Consider the following 6,292-nt stretch of genomic DNA (forward strand, 5'->3'; position numbering starts at 1 on the left):
GATTTGAACCCAGGTCTCTCTGACTTAAAAATCTGAGCTCTAACTATCCTAGATTCCCCTTATATATGGAATGTAAGAAATACATAAGACGAGGTGTCAGGAGTTAGATTTGAATTCTGTCTATGTCAGTAATAGATCTGTGACCTTGCCTAGTTTCTTTCTCACTAAATTGGGAACAATAACATCCGCTTTCTATGGTTGCTAGAATTGAGATAATGTTGATGACGCCTCTGATGTGTCCAGGTGCCTAATAAATGCAGCTTCCTTCCTGAGAAATTATGTAGATTGTATGAGTAGGAGTTAAATTAAGCCATCCTCAGCTTCTTTGGCATACAAATTATTTCTACAGAAAAATTAGACTTATTTACCTCTATACTTTTTTTAAGAATAAAAATTGCAGCAAAATAAAGGGTGACTCTGATTTGGAGACAGAAACAGTGGCTTTATGCTGGGCACATGGAAGCACCACACATGCATATGCACACACACCCATCTGGTGTCCCAGATGTTGCCCCTCTAACTAATCCCAAGGTTCTGTCTCCTTATTAAAACTTGTTGCCAGATTTTAAAATGCCAGGCCTGGGATAATTCAAACTTTAGCACATATCAAGGATTCTAGAATGGTCTCTCTGTTCCTCCCTATTCAATAGACAGCTGTATTTTCTGGTGCAGTGCCAGCTGCAACCCTGAGACACAATGGTCAAGGTCAGAGTAAATGGATTTGGCTATACTGGGTGCCTGGTTACCAGAGCTGCTTTTAATTCTGACAAGTGGATACTGTCTCCATCAATGGCTCCTTCATTGACCTTCATTACATGGTATATATGTTCCAATATGATTCCACCCATGGCAAATTCAACAGCACAGTCAAGGCTGAGAATGGGACACTTGTCATCAATGGAAAACCCATCTCCATCTTCCAGGAGCGAGATACCACCAACATCAAAAGGGATGATGCTGGTGCTGAGTATGTTGTGGAGTCCACTGGGTCTTCACCACCGTGGAGAAGGCTGGAGCCAGGAAAATCATCATCTCTGCCCCTTCTGTTGATGCCCCTATGTTTGTGATGGCTGTGAACCATGAGAAGTATGACAACTCCCTCAAGAATGGCAGCTATGCCTCCTGCACCACCAACCACTTGGCCCCTCTGGCCAAGGTCATTCATGACAACTCTGGCATAAAGCAAGGATTCACAGCCATAGTCCATGCCATCACTGCCACCCAGAAGACTGTGGACAGCTCCTCTAGGAACCTGTGGCATGACAGCCAAGGGGCTTTCCAGAACATCATTTCTGTTTCTATTGGCCCTGCGAAGGCTGTAGGCCAGGTCATTCCTGAGCTGAATGGCAAGTTCACTGGCATGGCCTTCAATATCCCCATTCCCAATGTGTAGGTTGTGGATCTGACTTGCCCCCTGGAGAAAGCTCCCAAATACAATAACATCAAGAAGGTGGTGAAGCAAGCATCACAGGGCCCCTTCAAGGGCATCCTGGGCTACACAGGACAGGTTGTCTCCTGCTCCTTTAACACCTACTCTTCCACTTTTGATGTTGGGGCTGGCATTGCTCTCAGTGACTGCTTTGTCAAGTTCATTTCCTGGTATGACAATGAGTTTGGCTTTAGCAATTGGGAATTGGACCTTATGGTCCACGTGGCCTCCAAGGAGAAAGAGCCCCCTGGATTACCAGCCCTAGTGAGATCCAGAGGAAAAGAGAGGCCCTCAGCTACTGGGAAGTCCTTGCCCAACTCATCCTCCAACACACTGAGAATCTTCTGACCTCCAGTTTCCATCCCAGACTCCCCGAAGATGAGGAGTAGCTTGGGGAGCCCTACCTTGCCATGTACCACCAATAAAGTATGCTATACCCAGCCCCCAAGAAAGGATTCTAGAAAGACAAACATTATGATATAATCTTATGTTTATGGTGTAAATTAACTATAGGTACTAGTAAGTAGGTGAGGAAAGTAATTGAGAGGAGAGAAGATTCTCCCCTCAAGCCATTGAAAATGTTATTTTTAAACTCTTCAGGCAAGAGTGAACTTGGAGTGGTTGACCTGACTTAGATCACAGGGAATCTCAACTAAACCTCAAGATGCAGAGTGATCCCAGGAACAGAACTTAGAGTATAAAGCTAGGAATATAGTCTTAATATTGTACTAACGTGAGGGTGCTGGGCAGGGAGAAAGAACCCATGGTGAGGGGTGGGATAGAAATTGAACACAGAAGATAAGAACAAGAGAGTTCATGATAGAAGGGAAAAGGGAGAACAGGCTATATATCCTGAGTCTCTGGAGAGTGTCCACACAGACCTCTGTGGAGAAGATGCCACAAGGGGTCTCAGTTGCTTAAGGCATGTACCACCACCAGGTAAGGCGCCTTCCGCACTTGTTGCTATAAAATGTGATGAGGACCCAATTTTAGAGAACACAGAGCACATCATTTCACTGTAAAGAACTTCTTTTTTTAAAGATTTTATTTATTTATTCATGAGATACAGAGAGAGAGGCAGAGACATAGGCAGAAGGAGAAGCAGGCTCTATGCAGGGAGCCTGATGGGGGACTTGATCACAGGACCCTGGGATCACACCCTGAGCCAAAGGCAACGCTCAACCACTGAACCACCCAGATGCCCCTCACTGTAAAGAACTTCTAAAATGGAATACCAGAATGCCTGCAAACTGCTCCTAGAACGAGTGAACCCATATTCTGAAATAAATGCAAGTGTTCAAATAGTGATAATGAGTTATGTAGGGATGCTGAAGTAAAAATAAAAAATCCACAGGCTGTTTTGTTGTCAGTGATATTTTTAATGGGTTTGTCATATCACATTTTCACATCAGAGTTGTAGTTTTGGGGTCCAGTATGTGTCAGTTCACAGCTGAGAGGGTTTTTTTTTTATATTTATTGGCAACATTATGTCACTTGTAACCACTGCTTTTTCAACTGAAACCCAGTTTATTCATATTCAGTGGACACTTCACATTTTTTATGTAGGAGCTCTCTGAATTGAAACTGGAACTCTATTTCTGTGTGTGCACATATGTGTGATTTCAGTTAAATACAAAGTCTTTCAATATATTTCATGTAAAAAAATTTATTAAATAAAAGGTGACTCAGTGGTTGAGTGTCTGCCTTCAGCTCAAGTTGTAATCCCAGGGTCCTGGGGTCGAGTCCCACATTGGGCTCCCAGTCGGGAGCCTACTTCTCCCTCTGCCTGTGTCTCTGCCTCTGTCTGTGTGTCTCTCATGAATAGATAAAAATCTTTAAAAATTATAGAAAAAATAGATTTCATGTCACAAGTTACAAGGGGAAACTTGTGCCATGAAAGGGGCAGGAAGGGGTTGAAGAGTGGAAGTCTGAAGTCTGGCAGCCCAAGAGGATGGTAGAGTGCCATCAAGCAGTGTCAGAGTTTCGGTTCACATTGCAATTCCATTTTCCAGTAAGGTACTACAATGGATATTGCTTTTCTACTAAAAGGTTTGGGCAATAACTTTACTCATCAACAAAGTGCATGCAGAAGAATAAGTCTTCAGTAGGTGGGATTTGGACAAGAGTTGAGGGAAAATAAGTGCCCTTAAAAACAATGGGAGATGACTTCTTAATGTGGAAGTCGAGCATGTACATCTTTAGAGGCAGAAAGCAAGGAACAACATGAAATACACACAAGGGGAAGCAGCAGGATGTAGATTATATAAGAAAGAAGAGAATACAGACTATCAGAATAGAGACTGAGCTATTGTCTGTGGCTCACTCTACTGTGTAATATTCAGGGAGTCCATGTATTAAACTCAGTAGCTATTTAGTAAAAAAAATATATATAACTCATTTCAGAGCATGAACTCAGGCATCCTCAACTCATCTATTATTTTCATTAAAAAAAAAAAAAAAACAGGAAAGCAAGCCCCCTAGCCCAGGTTAGGAAACAAATATTATGTTAGGATATGCTCTAGATTACATACTAATAATCACACATGTGCCCCACCACCATGTCCAGGCATGGCTTTCTGGTAGCTCTGAGCAACATCTTCTATGTTAGAAAGTAAGAGGAAAGTGAAACAAGAGAAAGTCAGAAGGAAAGGATGGGAGGCTAACTGGTCCATAGGACTGTTCATCTTTTTGTCATCTACATATATCCATCTTGTTTTCGTGAAACGTCCACTAAAAATGGTTTCAATGCAGAGAACATAGTGAAGAGGTCTATTTGACATCTTGATAAACACAGCATGCTAGGATTGGGAGGCAGGAGAAGCCACGAGAAAATAAGTATCTGGAAAGTTAATGAAATCTAGAGAGAAGGTTCAGATGTTGCTAGATCACGGGATCTGTGGAAACCTAAAACATAACAATACTTAAAGCACTTAGGAGCAAAGGGTCTGAAATCATACCTAAATTTTATTGATATATTTCATATGCTGATTCTAACACTAGGTCCGTGAATTGCTTCCAATAGTTGATCATGACTATTGTTCTGAGGTTGCAGGCAGGTGTCTATTTCCAGAATGACACGATCTGTTGCCTGTCATTTGGAATGCCAGTGTTCTCATAAGCCAGCCACACTTGGCTTTCAAAGTGGTTAAAGCATGAGTTGGAGCTTTTTCTTTTTCTTTTTCCTTTTCTTTCTTCCTTCCTTTCTCCTGCTCCTTCTCCTTCTCTTTCTCCTTCTCCTCCTTCTCTTCTCCACTAAAAGAAGCATGTATAGAAACTGATATCCTGGGGTATTTCCAGAGTTACAACTTTGAAAAGTGGAAATAAAAATTGTGAATATTTAGGAAAACAGCTCTAAAAATAATAAACTTACAAGTAAAAGAAGACAACATGTTTCAAAAGCTCTTCTTGGTTCTGAAGATCAGTGAAGAAAAAATGCACATACCTATTTAAGTGTATGGAACACATAAATATAAATTTGATGGTTTTCTGAGATGGTTTTTCTGAGAATGTTTAACTTCATCAGACTTGGAAAAAATTAATCAAACTTCAAAGAAAATTAAATTTCCTAGGCTAGAGAATCAAGACTGCAGAGAGAGAGAGAGAGAGAGAGAGAGAGAGAGTATTGAAGTGATCCGGTACTGCTGGATGTGGGCAGCCCTCTGCCATGGGCTTTGCTCCAGTAAGGCTATTTCAGCTTTAGCACCAAAGAAATTCAGTTTATTTGTGAAATCACAAGCAATTATCCAACCTTGGACATGGTTGACTCAAGGAAATGCAGATACACGTTGATTATCTAGGTAGCAGCGTGAGGTGGTTGCAAAATGTTCACACATTTAAAACTTTGTGCAAATCGAAAGGGAACTGAAAAGAAAAAAACAAGGATTTTTCTGCGTAGAAGTCAGGGAAAACGTAAAGGGGGCTGGCTGTATAAAGGTAAATTTCACATGCACTTTTATGTGAGCTTTAGTTTAATTGGGCAACTCTGGCTTTTAAATATTTGTAGGGTTGCTTTTAATTCTTCAGTGCTTTAATTCTCTCTCTTTCTCTCTCTCTCTTTCATTCTATTTCAATGCTATGTACAAATGTAAGAGTGATTATTTTTTCTTTTAAACTGACTTTGCAGTTGTTTTCTAGACCATAACAGCTGGGGTTTAAACTAAGATTCCAAAGCAGAAAAAGACATCTCTCAAGGTCAAGATTCATGCTGCAACTATAAGGCCTCTGGCCAGTCAGTAATTTGTGCTAGAATCATGCCTTTCTCTACATTTTTACATTTATCTGAAACATCATGGGGAACACAGTACTTTGTGGGGGTGTCTCGGGTCATCTGTGTAGACATCACAGGCCAATATTTCTTTTGCTCCTGGAGCATGCCAAGCCTGAGGAAAATACTGAAGTCTTGTGTCGTTCCTATGCCCTATCCTAGGACATGGTATGGGTCTCTTTTTATTCTCCTAGGTCTTCGGATCTATCAAAGGTCCTATGACATCCCACACTCCACCGAGACTTCATCTGGGAAAGGAATAAAGACCCTGCCATGTTCTAAATTTTGTTTCCTTTCTAATCCTTTCTCCTCTCATCAGATTCAGCAACATTCTAGGCATTTATCCCTACTTGAAAGTATCTTTTTATTTTTATTTTGACGTGTTATCAGTCTCTGATCACTGCAAACTAAAATCCATGACAGTGACACTTCCTGTCTCATTTACCTCTGTATTCCCAGTTTCTAGAACACAGCAGTAACCACTCAATATTTTTTAAACAAATCTATAGGGCTAGGGGGACACTTTACTTAGACATGAATAGAATGGCTTAGGAAGAGCAAACAGGGTAAGAAATTAATCAACCACTCAGATGGATTTC

General features: G+C 41.0%; 1 pseudogene; it reads left to right on the forward strand.

The window, feature by feature from the left end:
* Nucleotides 1-696: 696 nt before the first annotated feature.
* Nucleotides 697-1,777, forward strand: LOC121491791 (annotated as a pseudogene).
* The last annotated feature ends 4,515 nt before the right edge of the window (nt 1,778-6,292 follow it).

The sequence above is a fragment of the Vulpes lagopus genome, chromosome 5, assembly GCF_018345385.1.
Source record: "Vulpes lagopus strain Blue_001 chromosome 5, ASM1834538v1, whole genome shotgun sequence".
Lineage (NCBI taxonomy): Eukaryota > Metazoa > Chordata > Mammalia > Carnivora > Canidae > Vulpes > Vulpes lagopus.